Here is a 21,682-nt window from a genome sequence, read left to right as displayed (position 1 = left end):
AAAGGCATCTCCACGGGGCAGCCAGTAGCCACCCTGTAAAGGTGCAACATGATGCTTTTGGGGGTAATTTACACTGAAAGGACATGTTGAAAGTTATTCTTAATTTGCAGCTTGCTGGCGTTTCACACAGTGATAAAACACAGTGGTACTCCCAGAAAGGGGCCCCTCTAGGCCAGGTCACTGATGCCTTTTGCATGTCTCTCTCTCTCTCTCTCACACACACACACACACACACAACTGTGAATTGCCACTTTTCCGTTTACTTTAGAGGGAAAAAAGAGTTCAGAGTCACACCCCAGAGCTGGCAGGCAGAACGGGGTGGGTCAGGGCCTTCTCTTCAACATTCACTGATTGAGAATGACCCACCCTCCCTCGCCCTAGGGCTCAGCACTTCCTCTGCTTCCCAGCCACTTCTGGGAAGGCTCTCCCTTCCCCAAGGGTGCTGAGAAACTGGCTTCTTAAAGTGCAAGAGAATGTAGGAGAAGCCCCATCTTAAATTAGGTTGGACAGCTGCCTCCTTAGAATAGCAGGTTTTCAGAAGCTAATGGGGTTAGTATCTTCTGTTTCCATGAACAGCTTCGAGAGAGGCTTCTACATAAAGAGGACCCCAGTAGGGCAGGACCCCAATGCCTAGTCCTGGGAAGAGACAATGGGGTCACCAAAAGATAATTTAGAGAGGCTTCCCCCCGTCCTGTAATAAGCCAGCCCTGCCCCCTGACATTGATGGGTGCTATTGATACTGACTGTTCCCCAATCTTTTGAAAAGGGCAAGCCCCCCTCCTACCCTACATGTTGTCACCCTTTATGCCCTACTGGATAGAAATTTTGAAGCCACACTAGTACAAATAATAATAGCAATAGCTTGGAAGCTGATTAAGACCGTCTGCCATCCATACTCAACCTCAAAGTATTTTATATTTATAGAATGCTTCATAATTTATACATCCTTTTCCCCTTTAAGTTATTGATTTAATTTCATGATGAACCCATGAGATAATAGTTCAGGGCTATTAGCCCCATTTTACTACAGAAATAAATGTAGTAAAATAAATGGAAAATTCCAGAAATAACTCGTAATTTTTAAATTACGTCTGTTCTGAATAGTGTGATGAAATCTCACACCTTCTCGCTGTGTCCTGCCTGGGATTTAAGTCACCCCTTTGTCCAGTGTATCCATGCTGTAAACTGGACAATGTACAGAGGAAACTGATGCTCAGGGAGGTTAAGTAACTTGTCCAAGGTTATCAAGCTAATACAGGAAGTGGTGAAATAGGGACCCGGATCCAAGCTTCTCAATTCCTAGTCAAAAGGCTGAACCCTGTGTCCCCGCTGCTCCGTGTAACCTCAGCTGCTCCTCCACCCACATCTCTGTGGTTGGCAAACAGAGACCACATGTGCTTAGATTGGCTGGGGGAAGAGGGAGAACTGACTTTCACTTGGAAAGTGGTGGAGCATGCTGTCAGTGACAGCCTCATTAGGATGATTAAATCGTCCTGTGCTGGTGACAGATTGTAGGACTGGAGGCAGGTGGACAATGAACCGAGTGAGCTTCTGGGATGGCTCAACCCACATGAACCATTTATCATCAGGAGCTGGCAGAGCCCACTGGGCTTCTCAGCACCTCTGGGGACGAGACAGTCTGGGGCTCTGATGAGCCAGATGTTATGTCCTGCCATTTGCATCTAAAATTCCTCATTTCCTGGCGTGGATTGATGGAAGGGACATAAAGGGGTGGTATAATGGGATTGGAATTTCAGTTCCTTTCTGAACCCCATTTAGGGCAGCCTCAGGGAGGAAGTTCCCCAAAGGTTAAACAACTTTAGGTGACAGCAGGAATACAACTGGACATCTTGGCTAAGAAGTGTTGAAGGCCTGTGGAGGGGCAATTCGGCAGAATCCATCAGGCATTCAAACAAATGAATTTATTCTACAAACATATTCTCTCATGGGCCAAATGAAGCGTTCATGAAGACATTCACTACAGCATTTGTTCAGTTATTCAACAAATGTCTAAGAAGCATTGAAGAAAGCGCAGGGGACATAACAAAGTAGCTGCCCTCATGGGCTTTCATTCAGGAGAGGGATCATTTATTCATTCATTCATTTTTTTTTTTTTTCTTAGAGACAGGGTCTCTGTTGCCCACGCTGGAGTGCAGTTGCACAATCACAGCTCACTGCAGCCTCAAACTTCTGAGTTCAAGCAATCCTCCCACCTCAGCCTCCAAAGTAGCTGGGACTACAGGCTTATGCCAGCACACATGGCTAATTTTTTTTTTTTAATTTTGTGTAGAGATGAGCCTCACTTTGTTGCCCAGGCTGGTCTCAAACTCCTAGGCTCAAGCAATTCTCCCACTTCAGCCTCCCAAAGTGCCCAAAGGTTTTGAGCCACAGCACTCTGTCTCAATAAATTTTTACTGAGCCCCTACTATATACTAGACTTTGTTCTAGGATAGGGTTGTCAGGTAAAATACAGGTCTCTCTGTTAAATTTGGATTTCAGATAAACAGCAACATTTTGTTTAGTATTACTATTCCTCAAATATCCTACCCTCTTGAGTCATAAGTATGAAATGTGTTTATACTAAGGAATTACAGTAGTCCCCTGTTATCGTGGGGGGATACTTTCCAAGACCCCAAGTAAATGCCTGAAACTGCAGATAGTAGCAAACCCTCTATATACTATGTTTTTTTCCCATATATGCCTATGATGAAGTTTAATTTCTAAATTAGGAACAGTAAGAGAGATTAGCAACAACAATAATAAAATAGAACAATTGTAACAATATGCCAACATCACTACTCTTGCACTTTGGGGTCATTATGAAGTAAAATAAGGGTTATTTGAACACAAGCACTGCAATACTGAAATAGTCAATCTGATAAGCCAGACAGCTACAAAGTGATGAACAGGCAGAGAGCATATACAGCACGGAGACACTGGACAAAGGGGTGACTTAAGTCCCAGGCAGGCCACAGTAGGAAGGTGTGAGATTTCATCACACTAGTCAGAAAAGCATGTAATTTTAAAATTATGAGTTGTTTATTTCTGGAATTTTCCATTTAATGCTTTCAGACTTCAGTTGACCGTGAGTAACTGAAATCCCAGAAAGTGAAACTATGGATAAGGGGGTTCTACTGTGTTCCTTGTTGTCTGCATTTCAAATTCAAAATTGAAATTTCAAATTAAAAAATCGAATCTCAAATTCAAAACTGGGCAGCTTGTATTTTAATTTGCTCAATCTGGCCAGCCTATTCTAAGAACATTGTTTATAGAAGGAAAGGTTAGGGAATAACCTAAGTGTCCATCAATAGGGGACCTGTGAAGTGAATCACGGTAAATCCAAACAACAGGAAACTGTTACCAAAGAAATAATGAAGTAGATTTATATGATGACTTGGAATTCTTTCCAAAATGCATAGTTAGGTGGAAAAGAGGAAGGTTCAAAATAGTGTACAACTTATCCCACCATCTGGTAAAGAACAATAAATATGGAGATATGTACATGCATTTCATTCAAAGCATAGACTCTCTGCAAGATGCTCAAAGACGGGTAACAGTACTTGCTTCTGTAGAAAGGGAACAAGAAAACTAGGGAAGAGGCCGGGTGCGGTGGCTCACACCTGTAATCCCAGCAGTTTGCAAGGCTGAGGCAGGCGGATAACCTGAGGTCAGGAGTTTGAGACCAGCCTGGCCAACCTGGAGAAACCCTGTCTCTACTAAAAATACAAAATTAGCTGGGCATGGTGGTGCATGCCTGTAATCCCAGCTACTCGGGAGGCTGAGGCAGAAGAATCGCTTGAACCCGGGAGGTAGAGGCTGCAGTGAGCTGAGATTGCGCCATTGCACTCCAGCCTGCAACAAGAGCGAAACTCCATCTAAAAAAGAAAGAAAGAAAGAGAGAGAGAGAGAGAGAGAGAGAGAGAGAGAACGAACGAACGAACGAACCAGGGAATAATAGGGAAGCATTAACCTACACCCAGGCTGGAGTGCAGTAGTACAGTCTCAGTTCACTGCAACTTTTGCCTCCCAGGTTCAAACAATCCTCTCACCCCAGCCTCCTAAGTAGCTGGGACTACAGGCACACACCACCACGTCTGGCTAATTTTTGTATCTTTTTGGTAGAGATGGGGTTTCACCATCTTGGACAGGCTGGTCTTGAACTCCTGAGCTCAAGTGATCTGCCCGCTGTTAGGTCTATGACTATGCCAGTCGTTATGCTGAGGTCCAAAGGGAGTGGGTGGATGAGCAGAAAGAATACTCGGGGGGCCATAGGCAGGTGAAAGATGATTTTTATTCAGCAGCAACTTTCATTAACAACTTTCTCACACTGTCCTCCCTGTCTCGGCTGCTTAGTACAATGGCTCTCACACGCAGCTGCACGGCTGGTTCTCCTTTGCCTTCAGAGTTAGCAGCTTAACTCTTTCTCTCTCTGGGCATGAGTAAGCCAAGCAAAGTCCTGGCTCACTCCTGTGCTACAAACTCGCTGAGTTATGCAAGATGTAAACATCCTACCTTGGCCTATCTTTGACCAAATCACAGCCATGTTCCTTATACCCTCCTTGGCCTCCCAAAGTGCTGGGATTATAGGCATGAGCCACTGAGCCTGGCAGTAACTGATTTTTTTTTTAAAGCAAACTTTTTATCTGTATGTGTTTTCAGATATCTTGGCTGGTGGGCCTGTAAGACACTTGGACAGAGTTGCCATAGCCTCTCTAAGGATTTTGGGATGGCACCAGAAAGAACAGAATGAACTTGGCGGATCACCTAGGTTCAACATAGAGAACTGGGAATGTGGACCTCGGCACACACTCAGGGCTGGTTACAGAATTTTCAGAGGTCAGTATAAAATGTGTGACTCCAGGCCGGGCGCGGTGGCTCAAGCCTGTAATCCCAGCGCTTTGGGAGGCCGAGACGGGCGGATCACGAGGTCAGGAGATCCAGACCATCCTGGCTAACACGGTGAAACCCCGTCTCTACTAAAAAATACAAAAAACTAGCCGGGCGAGGTGGCGGGCGCCTGTAGTCCCAGCTACTCGGGAGGCTGAGGCAGGAGAATGGCGTAAACCCGGGAGTCGGAGCTTGCAGTGAGCTGAGATCCGGCCACTGCACTCCAGCCTGGGCAACAGAGCGAGACTCCGTCTCAAAAAAAAAAAAAAAAAAAAAAAGTGTAACTCCGGCCAGGCACGGTGCTCACACCTGTAATCCTAGCACTTTGTGAGGCCGAGGTAGGTGGATCACTTGAAGTCAGGAGTTTGAGAACAGCCCGGCCAACACAGTGAAACCCTGTCTCTACTAAAAATACAAAAATACAAAAATAGCCAGGCGTGGTGGCAGGTGCCTGTAATCCCAGCTACTAGGGAAGCTAAGGCTGGAGAATAGCTTGAACCCGGGAGGCGGAGGTTGCAGTGAGCTGAGATCGTGCCACTGCACTCCAGCCTGGGCGACAAGAGCAAAACTCCATCAAAAAAAAAAAAAAGTATGACTCCTTGTTTCTAAATTATTAAGAATTTTAAATGGTGACAGCAGAGCATTACATCAAGCAGGGGGTCCTTCTAAACATGGGGCCCTGCTTAACTGCACAGGTCACACAGCAATGGTGCTGGCCTTGCACACACACAGTGGCCAGTCACTCAGAAAGGGGCACTTTTGCCGCAAGACATCCCAGTCCTGCAAAGCTGAGAAAAACCCACAGCTGCTGCTAGGTTTCCTTCCACAAGCACACCTGGGACCTAATTCCTCATACAGCCATTTTCCACAGGCACCACCACTCTGGTTATGAGTTCAGAGGAGAAACCAAAGCAATAAAATAAACATAAATCAAAGCCAACCGTGTTAATAAAATGGATCCGAAGGGTCAGTGTGGCAGGCAGAACATTAGAATTCAGACAGCTTTAGTATCTTCCTGGACAAATTACTTGAACTGCTATCAGAGGTACCCCCAAAGTTCATGCAAAATATGCCTCCTGGCTCATTTAACTCCCATTTCTCTGGCAGCAAATTATTAAAGGAACAAGCTCAAGCTGGCAGAGCTGTAGTTTCAACATAGGCCTGATGTCCACACAAAAAATTGCTCAATAATTTATACTGGAAGTGACCCAGCACTAAATTCATTCCCTGAGCACTGGCACCGGGGCACCAGACCACAGGGGAGAAAAACCTCCATGACAGCATCCTGCTTCTGTTTAGAGTGGAGTGTAAAGTCCCCATTGAGGGGAAGAAGGTGACCATGCAGCCTCAGAGCAGCAGCCCATAACGCAGGTGTCGGTGACTTCATAAGGCCAAGGACACGAGAGAGGCCCACAGAAGCCTCTGGCAGGTGAGAAGGAGAGACAGGGAAAAGAAAGAAAAACACTTGATGAGAGGACAGCGCAGGACGAAGAGAGGAGGGGATGGAACAAGAAAGAAGAAAACGTCTCTCTTTGGGGAGGAATATATGGTTTCGGGCAAAATATATGGTTCTAAAGAGCAGCTTCCACCTCTTCAATGCACCCATCTCAGCTTCTGGAAGTCTTTCCAGGCCTTGAGGTTCAGCTCCAATGACACCTCCTCTGGGAGGTGGAGGGTAGCTTCCCCCGATTACCACAGAACAATGTTGCTACACAAATACATGATAATACAGTAGCTAACATTAGTGGAGAGTTTCCGTTTGCCACCTACACCCTCTCATTTAGTACCCCCCAGCCCTTCCATGGGCATTTTTACTGCCCTAATTTTGCTAATGAAGAAACTGAGGTACTGAGAGATTTAGTAACTTGCCCACAGACATACAGGTGGTAAGTGCTGCAGCTAGGACCAGACAAACTGACTCCAAAGTCCTTACTTGTAACCACTTGGCTCTACATTTCCTTATTCTGCCTCATTGTGGCTCAGACAATCGCCTGAGCCCAAGAGCTCAAGACCAGCCTGGATAACATAGTGAGACCCCATCTCTACAAAAAATTTCTGCCTGTAGTATAGACAGTAGTGTCCAAACTTCACCTCTCCTCCAGGAAACCTCTCTTGAGGATAGGGACTCTATCTTACTTATATCCCTGTTCCTCCAGCAATCCACTACTATGTCCAGCACATAGTAGGTGCTCAGTAAATGTTAATTCCATACCTTTCTCTCATCAGACACATGTACAAAAAGTATTGTGTCCAAAACATAGACTAAGAGAAAATATTTACAAATCATATGTGCAACACAGGATTTGTATCCAGAATTTATAATAGGCCAGGCGGGGTGGCTCATGCATGTAATCCCAGCACTTTGAGAGGCCGAGGTGAGCGGATCACCTGAGGTCAGGAGTTTGAGACGAGCCTGGCCAACATGGCAAAACCCTGTCGCTACTAAAAATATCAAAATTAACTGACCATGGTGGCGGATGCCTGTAATCCCAGCTACTCAAGAGACTGAGGCAGAAGAATCGCTTGAATCCAGGAGGTGGAGATTGCAGTGAGCCGAGGCTGCACCATTATACTCCAGCCTGGGCAACAAGAGCAAAACTCCGTCTCAAAAACAAAACAAAACAAAAACAAACAAACAAACAAAAACCAGAATTTATAATGAACTCTCATAACTAAATAAGAAAACAGATAACTGAGTTGAAAAATGAGCAAAAGATGTAAACAAATACTTAATCAAAGAGAATATTAAGATGGCAGATAGGCACATGACAAGATGTTCAACAGCCAGGTGAGGTGGCTCAGGCCTGTAATGGGTCACTTCCAGTACAATTACTGAGACAAGAAGCTTGCTTGAGGCCAGGAGTTCGCCCAGCCTGGGCAACATGCAAGACTTCATCTCTATTAAAAAAAAAATGATAAATTTTTTAAAAAGAATCATCATGTACAGTGACTCACACCTGAAATCCCAACACTTTGGGAGGCCAAGGCAGGAGGATTGCTTGACCCTGGGAGTTGGAGACCAGCCCGGGCAACATAGTGAGACCTCATCTCTACAAAACATTTTTTTAATTAGCTGGGCATGGTGGCACACATCTGTGGTCCCAACTACTCAGGGGGCTGAGGTGGGAGGATCGCATGAGCCTGGGAGGCCAAGGCTGCAGGGAACCGTAACTGTGCCACTGCACTCCAGCCTGGGAGGCAAGGCAAGACTGTCTCAAACCACAAAAAAAAAGAAGTATCAGTCTGAATCCCATAAATATGTACAATTATTACATGTCAACTAAAAATAAAAGGATAAATAAATAATCACCAAATGGGAGGAAAACAGTGCTTGGCATATAGTAGGCATTCAATAAATATTTGTAGAATTAATAGTCCCAGTGAAGCAGCCAGTCATTCATTCTATTGCAAAATAGCTCAAATGAAAATAAATTTATGAAATTTTTTTTTTCCTAATGTTAAGCTGAAATCACTCCTATATAAAAAGATTTATGGGCTGGGTTCGGTGGCTCATGGCTGTAATCCCAGCACTTTGGGAAGCCAAGGCAGGCAGATCACTTGAAGTCAGGAGTTCGAGATCAGCCTGGCCAATATGGCAAAACCCTGTTTCTACTAAAAATACAAAAAGTAGCCAGGCATGGTGAAGCACGTCTGTAATCCCAGCTACTTGGGGGGCTAAGGCAGGAGAATTGCTTGAACCCAGCAGGCAGAGGTTGCAGGGAGCCAAGATTACACCACTGTACTCCAGTCTAGGCGACAGAGCAAGATTCCGCCTCAAAAAAAAAAAAAAGTATCCAAGACCAAGAGAATGAAAATACACATTCACACAAAAACTTGTACAAGAATGTTTATAGCCACATTATTCACAATAGCCAAAAAGTGCAAACAACCCAAATGTCCATCAGCTGAAGAATAGATAAACGAAATGTGGTATATCCATACCACATTTTGGTATGGAATATTATTCATCAATAAAAAGGAATGAAGTACTAATACATGTTACAACACAGATAAACCCTGAAAACAGCATGCTAAGTGAAATAAGCTTGACATCAAAGGCCACAGATTCTGTGATTTCATTTATGTGACATATCAAAAATAGGCAAAGTCATAGAGAGAGTCTCTATGGCTCATATTTGCCAGGGAGTTGGGGGAGAGGGAAATGGGGAGAAGCCACTGTGGATTTGGGGTATTTTGGGGAGATGAGATAAAAATGTTCTGGAATTAGTGGTGATGGTGGCACAACTTTGCAAATATACTGAAAACCATGAAATTTTACATTTTTTTCTTGTAAATCTAGGTCTGCATAGAGAATTGTACACTTTGATAACTTTTCTCCTTTTTTTTTTTTTTTTTAAGAGACAAGGTCTTTCTCTGTCACCCTAGCCAGTGTAGTGACATGATCAGAGCTCACTGTAACCCCAAACTCCTGGGCTCAAGCCATCCTCCTGTCTCAGCCTCCTGACTAGCTGGGACTAAAGGCACTTGCCACCATGCCCAGTTAATTTTTTTTTTTTTTTTTTTTTTGGTAGAGACGGGGTCTCTCTGAGTTGCCCAGGCTGGTCTCAAACTCCTGGCCTCAAGTGAGCCTCCTTGAGCCTCCTGGGATTTTTTTTGAGACAGAGCTTCACTCTTGTTGCCTAGGCTGCAATGCAATGGCGAGATCTCGGCTCACTGCAACCTCCACCTCCCTGGTTCAAGCAATTATCCTGCCTTAGCCTCCTGAGTAGCTGGGATTACAGGCATGCGCCACCATGCCCGGCTAATTTTGTATTTTTAGTAGAGACGGGGTTTCACCATGTTGGTCAGGCTGGTCTCGAACTCCTGACCTCAGGTGATCTGCCCGCCTCAGCCTCCCAAAGTGCTGGGATTACAGGTGTAAGCCACGGCACCCAGCTTTTTTTTTTTTTTTTTTTTGAGACAGAGTATTGCTGTGTCACCCAGATTGGAGTACAGTGGCACAATCTTGGCTCACTGCAACCTCCGCCTCCTGGGTTCAAGTGATTCTCCCCCCTCAGGCTCCCCAGTAGCTGAGATTACAGGCGCACACCATCATGCCTGGCTAGTTGTTGTATTTTTAGTGGAGATGATGTTTCACTATGTTGGCCAGGTTGGTCTTGAACTCCTGACCTCAGGTGATCCACCCACCTCGGCCTCCCAAAGTGCTGGGATTACAAGCGTGAGCCACCGCACCCGGCCTCAAAACCCTGGGATTACAGGTGGGAACCACAGCATATGGCTGAGTTGTACACTTAAAAAAAATTTTATTTTTAATATGGAACACTTCACATATTGCAGTGTCATCTTTGAGCAGGGGTCATGCTAATTTTCTCTGTATCATTCCAATTTTAGTATATGTGCTGCTGAAGTGAACATTGAATTGTATAATTTAAAAGGGTAAATTTTATGGTATACTATACTAATTTTGTGGTATACCATAAAATTATGGGTATACTTTATAAAAATAAAATTATGGTATATAAAATTTTATGGTATACCATAAAATTGTACTTAGGAGTATAAAAAACTCACTATGAAAAAATTCATAGGCCGGGCGCGGTGGCTCAAGCCTGTAATCCCAGGACTTTGGGAGGCCGAGACAGGCGGATCACGAGGTCAGGAGATCGAGACCATCCTGGCTGACACGGTGAAACCCCGTCTCTACTAAAAAATACAAAAAAATAGCCGGGCGAGGTGGCGGGCGCCTGTAGTCCCAGCTACTCGGGAGGCTGAGGCAGGAGAATGGCATGAACCTGGGAGGCGGAGCTTGCAGTGAGCTGAGATCTGGCCACTGCACTCCAGCCTGGGCCACAGAGCGAGACTCTGTCTCAAAAAAAAAAAAAAAAAAAAAAAAAGAAAAAATTCATAGACCTGTACACCAACAGAAAAAATTTTACTGCGTAATTTTAAAAATTAAAAAAAAATTCAGTCCTGCGTCTGAACGGCAGGAGCCAGGTTCTCACCTGTTGTGTGTCATCTAAGTTGCCTCATACAATAAATGCTGAGGACAGTGGTTCCTGGACATGGGTACACTGGCCGGGGGAGGTCTTTGAAAACTTCTGATGCCTGGCAACCACCCCCAGACATTCTGATTTAATTGGTCTGAGGTACAGCCTGGATACTGAGATTTTTTTTAAAAAGCTTCCCAGGTGATTCTAACATGCAGCAAAAATTGAGAACCACGGGCTTAGCAAAAGGTTGATGAACAACCATTCTTGGGAGCCAAAAGCCAATCCCTGCCCCACCTTACCTCACTTTCACCTCAGGGCAATCAGATCAGATCTGTCCTTGGCAAAGAGAACAGCTACAGTCATTCCTGCTGTTTACCATGTCGGACAGATGCAGATCAGAACATTCTCTCCAGTTCCTTAAGGGCCACTACTCTCTCTAAACATGTGGTTGATGAGATCAGCAATTCCAAAGCAATTCTACAAAGCGTGGCTTCTTCCGTTCTCCCCAGGTTTTCTCTCTCTTGCTGTCCCCATTTGTAGCTGGGGTTGGGAAGTGGAGGAGAGAGAAAGTCACTTGATAAATACATTCTCTGTGTTCTCAATGAACAGACATGAAAGAAAAGAAAAACAGTAAATACATTCCTAGTAGGGTGAGCCTCAGTAGTTTTCTGGATTACCCTTCCCAGAGACATTCATATTTTCAAAGAAGACCTCTTGGTAAATGAAGACATGAGTCACTAATGATGGAATTTCAGGTACTAGTAAGGAGGGTTTTGAGGGACAGGGTCTCTTTCCTTTAACTTCCCAGACACATGTCTGGACTGGTCCTGATTGTTTGGCCTGTCTGTTTTCTTAGAACAGAGCATGGGATCCTAGCTAGCTGCATTCCATTCACTTAACAATTTGTTGTTCAAATTTATTTCTTTCAGTTATGATTAGGTTTTGTCTGTGGCATTTATGGTCTTTCTATGCCAAGCAATCTCACACTAACTTGAAAGCCCTTAGTTATTAAGGCTTCTGGTTGTAGATTACAAAAACCATCTCAAGCAAGTTTAGGAAACAAGGGGAGTTCTCAATAAGATTACAGGTGGAACCAGGAAAGTTAAGCCTCAGGGAGAGCAGGAATCCAGACATACGTGGTCTTTATCAGGGGGTAGACACCAGGGCCCCACCCCAGTCAATGGGGAGGTCAGATCTCAGACAATAATAATAATTGAACATGAATTGGATGCTTACTATGTGCCAGGCACATATATTATTGATAACATATTCTTATGTTATCATTATGAGTTATGTTGCTATTGCTCTTCCCATTTTATAAATGAGGAAACTGAGGTCCACAGAAGATAAGCAATATGTTCAAGAGCTTCCAGGCCAGGTCTGGTGGCTCACGCCTGTAATCCCAGCACTTTGGGAAGCCGAGGCAGGAGGATCACCTGAGCCTGAGAGTTTGAGTCTAGCCTGGGCAACATAGGGAGACCTTATCTCTACAAAAAACTTAAAAAGTAACCAGGTGTGGTGGTGGTGACTATGGTCCCAGCTATTCAGGAGGCTGAGGTAGGAGGATTACTTGAGCTCAGGAGATAGCAGTGAGCTGTGATTGTGCCACTGGACTCCAGCCTGGGTAGTAAAGCAAGACTCAGTCTCAAAAAAAAAAAAAAAAGAAGAAGAAGAAGTAGGGGATGGGGGCCAGTTCCAGTTGGCATTTGAACTCAGGCAGTATGGTTTCAGAATTCACACACTTAGCCACCAGGGGAATGGTGCCCTCAAGAGTTGTACAGTGGGCAACCTGCACACCCGTACCTGGCAGCCCTGACTATGGACTAGATCAGTGCTTCTCATCAGAGATACTAAGGACATTTGGAGCTAGACAATTTTTTGTGTAGTACTATCCCATCCTTCATTTACCATATGTGAGTGGTAGTAACCCTCCCAACCATTGTGACAATCAAAAGTATCAATCTCTTCAAACTTTAAAAAAAAGGAAAATAAAAAAAAAATTTTTAAGTATCAACCTCAGTTGAGAATCACTAGGATAAGTAGATAGCCCCAAATGATGTCTACATCTCTATTTTGTGAGCTCTTGATGGCTAGTAGCAATGTGACTTCTTTTTCTCCTCCCACAGTAGTTGGCCCAGACAACTGTATACATACTCCACAAATCCTGGGTGTGCATTGTCATTAGAGCCTGAAAGGACCCAGAGTCCTCAGCTTGGTGCTTCCCTACCCAGGATGATAGGGATGGAAACATGAGTCATGCATGGTAGATTAACTCCAACATCCTACAGGAAGACACAACAGTTTTCTCAGTTTTTCATTTGGTCCCCCGAACAAGCCAGCATGGTAGGAAGGGCAGGAATTAGTCATTCCTATTATGAAAAAAGAATGTAAGAGTAAAATTGTTTTTAATTTTGGCAAAGAAAAAAGCAGCTATAAGCCTATCCTCTGCACAATTATCCTGTTTTGCATGTTACCTCCTGGTCCTGTCTACATGCTCTCTCTTGGTGTGCATGGTTATAGTCAAAGAGTGTACCATCTGGGGTTCTGCTACTTTCACTTAACATTTATAAATGTTTTCCTTGTTGTTACGTGGTCTTCATAATGAATGATTTTTTTTAAAATGTCTGCATAGTGTTCCATTGCATAAATCTACTTTTATTTTATTATTATTATTATTACTATTTTTGTAGAGGCAGGGTCTCACTCTGTTGCCCAGGCTGAGTGCAGTGGCATAAGTATAGCTCACTGTGTTTTAGGATGGGAAGCCTTGACTGTGAGTTGTCCAGAGTTTTGGCGCATCGAACAAAGAATTGAACAAAATGCCCAGAACAAAACAATAGAAGATGAAAGCATACATTTATTGAAGTGAAAGTACACTCCACAGAGTGGCTCAAGAACCCTGATTGTAATGTGTCTTGGGGTTTTCATTAAATTAAAAGAGCATGGTAACACCCCTAAGTACCCTTTAGCAGCGTCTGATAGGTTACACTCTATACAAATGAAGGATTCTGCCCAGGACCAATAAGAGGCAGAACTCTGCCCAGGACCCATCAGAGGCATCCCACTTGTGACCTATGAGCAAATGAAGGTTTCAGAATGGACCATTTACAGAAATTCCCATTTTTGACATAAGGGAGGGGAGGTTCAGAGAGGGAGGGGCCTTTGGCCCCTCATTACTTGATCATGGAAAGGTGGGGTTTTTCTTTCAGTCCAATTCCAAGAAGGCAGCTGTGGGTTGGCCTTAGGTTTCCTGCCTCCAAACACTATTCTCCTGCCTCAACTGAAGCCTCAAACTCCTGGCCTCAAGCCATCCTCCAACCTCAGCCTCTCAAAACGCTGGAATTTCAGGCATGAGTCACTGGGTAGGCCCCTCCCTCTCTGAACCTCCCCTCCCTTATGTCAAAAACGGGAATTTCTGTAAATGGCCATTCTGAAGACTTCATTTGCTCATAGGTCACAGGCGGGATGCCTCTGATTGGTCCTGGGCAGAATCCTTCATTTGTATAGAGTGTAACCTATCCAGTGGCATGAACCACACCCTGACTACTTTAATATTAAAAATCTTGGCCCTGTGCGGTGTCTCACGCCTGTAATCCCAGCACTTTGGAAGGTCAAGGCGGGGGGATCACCTGAGGTTAGGAGTTCGAGACCAGCCTGGTCAACATGGTGAAACCCTGTCTCTACTAAAAATACAAAAATTAGCCAGGTGTGGTGGTGGGCACCTGTATTCCTAGCTAGTTGGGAGGCTGAGGCAGGAGAATCGCTGGAACTTGGGAGGCAGAGGCTTCAGTGAGCTGAGATCATGCCACTGCACTCCAGCCTGGGCAACAGAGTGAGACTCCATCTCAAAAAAAACAAAAACAAAAACAAAAAACTTACATATATGTGAAATTGTACTTCAGGTTGGTTTGAATTTGCATTTCTATGATTTAGTGCATTGTCCTAATGCTGTTTATTATTTCTATTCCTTCTTGTATTAATAAATTGTATATAATTTTTTTTTTTTTTTTGAGACAGAGTCTTGCTCTGTCACCTAGGCTGGAATACAGTGGTGCGATCTCAGCTCACTGCCAGCTCCGCCTCCCGGGTTCATGCCAATCTCCTGCCTCAGCCTCCTGAGTAGCTGGGACCACAGGTGCCCGCTACCACACCCGGCTAATTTTTTTTCATATTTTTAGTAGAGATGGGGTTTCACTGTGTTAACCAGGATGGTCTCGATCTGCTGACCTCGTGATCCGCCCGTCTCGGCCCCCCAAAGTGCTAGGATTACAGGCGTGAGCCACCGTGCCTGGCTGTATATAAGTTTACAATGAGAGTTATATTCATTTTACGAATAAAAACTCTGAAGATCAGAGACATTAGATAAAGTTGCTCAAGTTGACAGAATTGACTAAACTTAGAATAAACATTTTCTTTTTTTTTTTTTTTTTTGAGACGGAGTCTCGCTCTGTCGCCCAGGCTGGAGTGCAGTGGCCGGATCTCAGCTCACTGCAAGCTCTGCCTCCCGGGTTCACGCCATTCTCCGGCCTCAGCCTCCCGAGTAGCTGGGACTACAGGCGCCCGCCACCTCGCCCGGCTAGTTTTTTGTATTTCTTAATAGAGACGGGGTTTCACCGTGTTAGCCAGGATGGTCTCGATCTCCTGACCTCGTGATCCGCCCGTCTCGGCCTCCCAAAGTGCTGGGATTACAGGCTTGAGCCACCGCGCCCGGCCAGAATAAACATTTTCTAGCCAGGGACAGTGGTGTGCACCTGCAGTCTCAGCTACTCAGGTGTCTGAGGCCAGATCATTTGAACCCAGGAGTTTGAGACCAGCCTGGGCAACATAGCAAGACCTCCATCTCAAACAACAACAAACAAAAACCCAAAATATTTTAGGCCTGCTTAGTCCAATGCCCTTGCCATCCCACCCCATATCCTCCCCCAGCTCAGACATGCTCAGTGATGAAACCAGTTTCTGGGGTTGCAGTTCCCTCCCACAAGCAAATGAGAGGCTGATCCAAAGTGTTTCTAAACTCTGCAGTTAATGCTTGCTTGGCTCCAAGCAATCAGCCCAGGACCAAAGAGGAACACAAACGCAGCCCCGGAAAGGATCCTGGCACCTCCGGCCCCCTCCTGGCCTCTTCTGCTCTAACTCTTATAGAGTGAATAAGAGAGTCTGAGTATTTCACCTCCAGTAATTTCCTTAAGGTGGTGATTCCTAGACCTGGCTGCTTCCAGAGTCCCTTGGGAGAACTCTTCCCATGTACAGATTCCAGCCTGTGGAATCAGAATCTCCAGGGACCAGGGCTTGAAGATCTATAGTTTTTAACACCCTCCAATTAATTATGAGGCTCACCTAGGTTTAGGACCCACTGCCTTAGGGTTTATAAGATCACCCAGGCAAGCTTGCCAAAATGCAGATTCCCAGCCAACCAGGGATCTGGTGTAGGGCCATGGAATCTGCATTCCAACAATCATGATGTCCGCAGTCCACACAAAGGGGACCATCAAGGACTGGGAAAGAGCCTCTGCAAAAAGCAAATAAATAAATAAAATAATAATAATAATAAACAAAAAAATAACTAAATGGCTTGAAAGTAGGGTAAGCATAATTTTTTTTTTTTTTTTTTTTTTTTTTGAGATGGAGTCTTGCTCTGTCGCCCAGGCTGGAGTGCAGTGGCTCAATCTTGGCTCACTGCAAGCTCTGCCTCCTGGGTTCCCGCCATTCTCCTGCTTCAGCCTCCCGAGTAGCTGGGACTACAGGCACCCGCCACCACTCCTGGCTAATTTTTTGTATTTTTAGTAGAGACGGGGTTTCATCTTGTTAGCCAGGATGGTCTCGATCTCCTGACCTCATGATCGGCCCACCTCAGCCTCCCAAAGTGCTGTGATTACAGGCATGAGCCACCATGCCCAGCCAATAATTTTTTTTTTTTAAGAGCCTTTCCAGCCACCATTTTTCTGATTTAGTTAAAATGTAGACAAGCCTCAACTGGAAATGGCTCTTTCCAGAGGAACCAACTAGACTTTTTATAAATCCAGTTTTCTCATCCAGCTCCAAAGCATTAGCACAAAAACAATGGAGAGAGAAGGAAAAGGAGAACCTCTGCCTCCCAAGTAGAAGGGGGGCTGCGGTGGACAGCATGGCAGGTGGTGTTTATCTGCAATCATGGGCTATTCTCCAACTCCCAAACAGCCTCTTAGATGCAAATTGTTCATCAGCACCATCATCCTTAGCCATTCATCCCAGGAACTGATGGCAGCAACTTAAGTTGCCTTATTTTTCCCTTTCCCAAATTGAACTCCTAAAGAGCCAGCAGAGACTGGAAGCCACACAAAGCACCACCTCCTGTGTGACAGGACACACCCCCCATCCCTGAGAGTGGACCATCAGCCCCTGGACTTAAAACAAAGGAGTCAGGTTTGTTTTCTAGGGCAAAAATCACAAAGAGATTTTTATATAAGTTCCAAAATACATTTCCCTTTATTGGAGGTTGGAAAAAGAGGATATTTAACTTCAGACTTATAGTAATCTTCCTACTTTCTCCACTGCATACTTACCTGTGAGCAGGGCTCTGGGGTCTCAGCCTGTATCCAATAACTTGAAGACAGGGTTTGCTTCTGAAGCAAGTAATTTGTTTTATCTAACTGTCCCTTAGGGCAGTTTCACAGCATGTCAAAGCCAACATCTTGGAGACAAAGGGTACATGTATCTTTGCTTCATGATCTGCAAACACTGGTTTTGTGGTAACAAACACCATTAAATTAAGATGCCACAGGATCAAAATTACAGCTAAAAATATTTTAAAGTATATATCGGCTGGGCACGGTGGCTCATGCCTATAATTCCAGCACTTGGGGAGGCCAAGGCAGGTGAATCACGAGGTCAAGAGATTGAGACCATCCTAGCCAAAATGGTGAAACCCTGTCTCTACTAAAAATATAAAAATTAGCTGGGCATGGTGGTGCATGCCTGTAGTCCGGCTACTCAGGTGGCTGAGGCGGGAGAATTGCTTGAACCCGGGAGACAGAGGTTGCAGTGAGCCGAGATCGTGCCACTGCACTCCAGTCTGGCAACAAAGTGAGACTCCGTGTCAAAAAAAAAAAGTATATTGACAAAGATTAAAAGGAATTTTAATACCCAGTTTTGGCAAGGATGCAAGAAGTACTTCCTGTACTTCCTGAAGGACCACTGGACAATTTGAGTCACAAGCTCTAAAAATTAGGCAAACCCCATGGCCCATCAATACACTTCTAGAAATTTATCTTGGGGGTTGGGGGAAACAAAGATGCACAGATACTACTTGCAACGATTCTCTGTAATATTAAAAAATGGAAATGAACTAAATATTCAAGGTTAAGAGAATAAAAATTGCAGAGTAGACATACAACGGGATCTTAGTGAGCTCTAAAAAAGAAATAGTGCTATAAGATAGGAGTCCGGAAACACACCCACAAGTCAAATAAATCTCCAGCCTGTTTTTGTAAATAAAGTTTTATTGAAACGCAGCCACACTCATTTGTTTATGTGTTGTCTATGGCTGTTTTCATGCTAGAACAACAGAGTTGCAACAAACCGTATGACCCACAAAGCCTGAAACATTTGCTATCCAGACCTTTATAGAAAAAGCTTGCCAACTAATATTCAATGTTCTTGCTATAGAAGAATATTTACTGACAAAGGCAAATGTTCATGATATATTGCTAAGTGAAGGTAAAAAATCAGGACTGGGCACAGTGGCTCACACCTGTAATCCCAGCACTTTGGGAGGCCGAGACGGGAAGATCGCTTGAGCCCAGGAGTTTGAGACCACTCCATCTCTCCAAAAAATAAAAAAATTAGCTGGGTGTGGTGGCCTGTGCTACTTGGGAGGCTGAGGTGGGAGGATGGCTTGACCCCAGGTGGTGGAGGTTGCAGTGAGCCAAGATCGCACCACTGCACTCCAGCCTGGATGACAGAGCCAGACCCTGTCTCAAAAAAAAAAAAAAAAAAAAAAAAAAATCAGGCCATCACATAATACCATTTTATTATGCATAGAAATAAAACTGAAAGAGGCTGGGCAAGGTGGCTCACGCCTGTAATACCAACACTGTCCGAGGCGAGGAGGGCGGATGACCTGAGGTCAGGAATTCGAGACCAGCCTGACCAACATGGCGAAACCCCTTCTCTACTAAAAATACAAAAATTAGTGGGGCATGGTGGTGCGTGCCTGTAATCCCAGCTACTCAGGGGGCTGAGGCAGGAGAATCCTTGAACCTAGGAGGCGGAGGTTGCAATGAGATGAGATCACGCCGTTGCACTCCAGCCTGGGTGACAAAGCAAGACTCTTATCTCAAAAATAAATAAATAAGTAAGGATGGGAGCAGTGGCTCACGCCTGTAATCCCAGCACTTTGGGAGGCTGAGGCAGGCAGATCACCTGAGGTCAGGAGTTCGAGACAAGCCTGACCAACATGGAGAAACCCCGTCTCTATTAAAGATACAAAATCAGCTGGGTGTGGTGGCACACGCCTGTAATCCCAGCTACTCGAGAAGCTGAGGCAGGAGAATCACTTGAACCCAGGAGGTGGAGGTTGCGGTAAGCCGAGATCACGCCATTACACTCCAGCCTGGGCAACAAGAGCAAAACTCCATCTCAAAAAAAAAAAAAAAAGAAAGAAAGAAAAGTGAAAAAAATTCCAATAACAATGGTGCTCTCTGGGTGGTGAGATTATGGGCAGTCACATGTATATGTATGTTTCTGAGAGGCTTTTTTTTTTTTTTTGAGATGGAGTCTCACTGTGTCACCAGGCTGGAGTGCAGTGGCGCAATCTTGGCTCACTGCAACCTCCACCTCCCAGATTCAAGCGATTCTCTTGCCTCAGCCTTCTGAGTAGCTGGGATTACAGGCACCCACTAAGGGAGGAGACCACCCCTCATATTGTCTTATGCCCACTTTCTGCCTCCAAAGAAAGAAGAAGTAAAAACTAAAAGGCAGAAATGAAATCCACAAGCAGACAGCCCGGCACCACACCCTGGGCCTGGTAATTAAAGATCAACCCCTGACCTAATTGGTTATGTTATCTATAGATTACAGACATTGTATAGAAAAACACTGTGAAAATCCCTAACCTATTTTGTTTCAATCTAACTACTGGTGCATGCAGCCCCCAGTCACGTACCCCCTGCTTGCTCAATTGATCACGACCCTCTCACGTGCACCCCCTTAGAGTTGTGAGCTCTTAAAATGGACAGGAATTGCTCACTCCGGGAGCTCAGCTCTTGAGACAGGAGTCTTACTCATGCCCCCGGTCGAATAAACCCCTTCCTTCTTTAACTCGGTGTCTGAGAAGTTTTGTCTCCGGCTCGTCCTGCTACACCACCACCACATCCAGCTAATTTTTGTATTATTTAGTAGAGACAGGGTTTCACCATGTTGGTCAAGCTGGCCTCGAACTCCTGGCCTCAAGTGATTCACCCACCTCAGCTTCCCAAAATGCTGGGATTACAGGCGGGAGCCACCGCACACAAACAGCTTTTTGTATTTCATATTGTCTGAACATATACACTGAACATATATAATTTCTATAGTTAACCAGGGGGAGGAGGAATATATATGTATAAAGCCATGTATAAAGAATAACTGAGTCTCTTTATACATGGGTCTGGCTTCAGTGCTACTTTCAACCCTCCCCTTCTACCCCCTTACCCTATCACATTCCCCCTCCAAAGCACCTCCTTGCTCCCACCCCCACCCCTGTCTTGCTCCAGATTTGCAAAATATGTGCTCTAAAGAAAAAAAGAGAGGATGAATCCGTTTTGGGGCAGGGGCCACACATCAACATTTGTACCTGAGGATATGTGCAGGTGAGAATAAAAAGAGATTTGGAAAGAAGCATTTTTATTGGTTTTGCCTCTGAACTAAAAAGATACAAAGACAAGCCTTAATAGCATATGAATTCAAGGCCCTAGCCTCTTCTCCAAACCAAGAATTCCCAAGTGTTGCCGCAGCCTAGGACACTGGGCACTGGTAAATCCGTGTGCCAAAGCTGAAATCTGAGTACTGTACAGCATTACAGTATTGTAATGGGACCCCCTTTATGTACCCACTCAACAAACTTTCCCAAACACTCACTGGTACAAAACATGGCCTTACTGGCCGGGTGCGGTGGCTCACTGTAATCCCAGCACTTTGGGAGGCCGAGGCAGGTGGATCACGAGGTCAGGAGATTGAGACCATCCTGGCTAACACGGTGAAACACTATCTCTACTAAAAATACAAAAAAAATTAGCCGGGTGTGGCTGCGTGCGCCTGTAGTCCCAGCTGCTGGGGAGGCTGAGGCAGGAGAATGGCGTGAATCCGGGAGGCGGAGCTTGCAGTAAGCCGAGATCGAGCCACTGCACTCCAGCCTGGGTGACAGAGCAAGACTCCATCTCAAAAATAAATAAATAAATAATAAATAAAAAATAAATAAAAAATAAAACATGACCTTACCTCAGAAATTACAAAGATAAGTTTGGAAATTTAAATAGCAATAATAACCTCTCAATAATAAACTCTTATACTTGCACAGCACATTACAGTTGTCAAATATCTTTTACACACTTATGTCATTCTATTTCTCCTTGATCAGTCAATGAATAAACAATTAGCCATAATTAAGCCCCTACTGTGTGCATGATATCGTGGGAAGTATAAAAATATTTAAGAGGCCAGGTGCAATGGATCACACCTGTAATCCCAGGAATTTGGGAGGCCGAGGCAGGCAGATCACTTGAGGCCAGGAGTTCGAGACCAGTCTGGTGTCAGAGATTCTAAAAATCACCAAGATGGTGAAACCCCATCTCTAATAAAAATAAAAAATATTAGCTGGACATAGGGGG

General features: G+C 44.7%; 1 non-coding gene across 1 annotated transcript; it reads right to left on the bottom strand.

Annotated features, from left to right (window-relative positions):
- Nucleotides 1–10,156: 10,156 nt before the first annotated feature.
- On the bottom strand, nucleotides 10,157–10,261 carry LOC116272506. The gene has a single exon (XR_004181176.1). It is a non-coding gene; the product is annotated as a U6 spliceosomal RNA (small nuclear RNA).
- Between the last annotated feature and the right edge of the window lie 11,421 nt (nucleotides 10,262–21,682).

This window comes from Papio anubis, unplaced genomic scaffold, assembly GCF_008728515.1.
Source record: "Papio anubis isolate 15944 unplaced genomic scaffold, Panubis1.0 scaffold118, whole genome shotgun sequence".
Lineage (NCBI taxonomy): Eukaryota > Metazoa > Chordata > Mammalia > Primates > Cercopithecidae > Papio > Papio anubis.
This window is presented reverse-complemented; position numbering and strand designations above follow the sequence as displayed.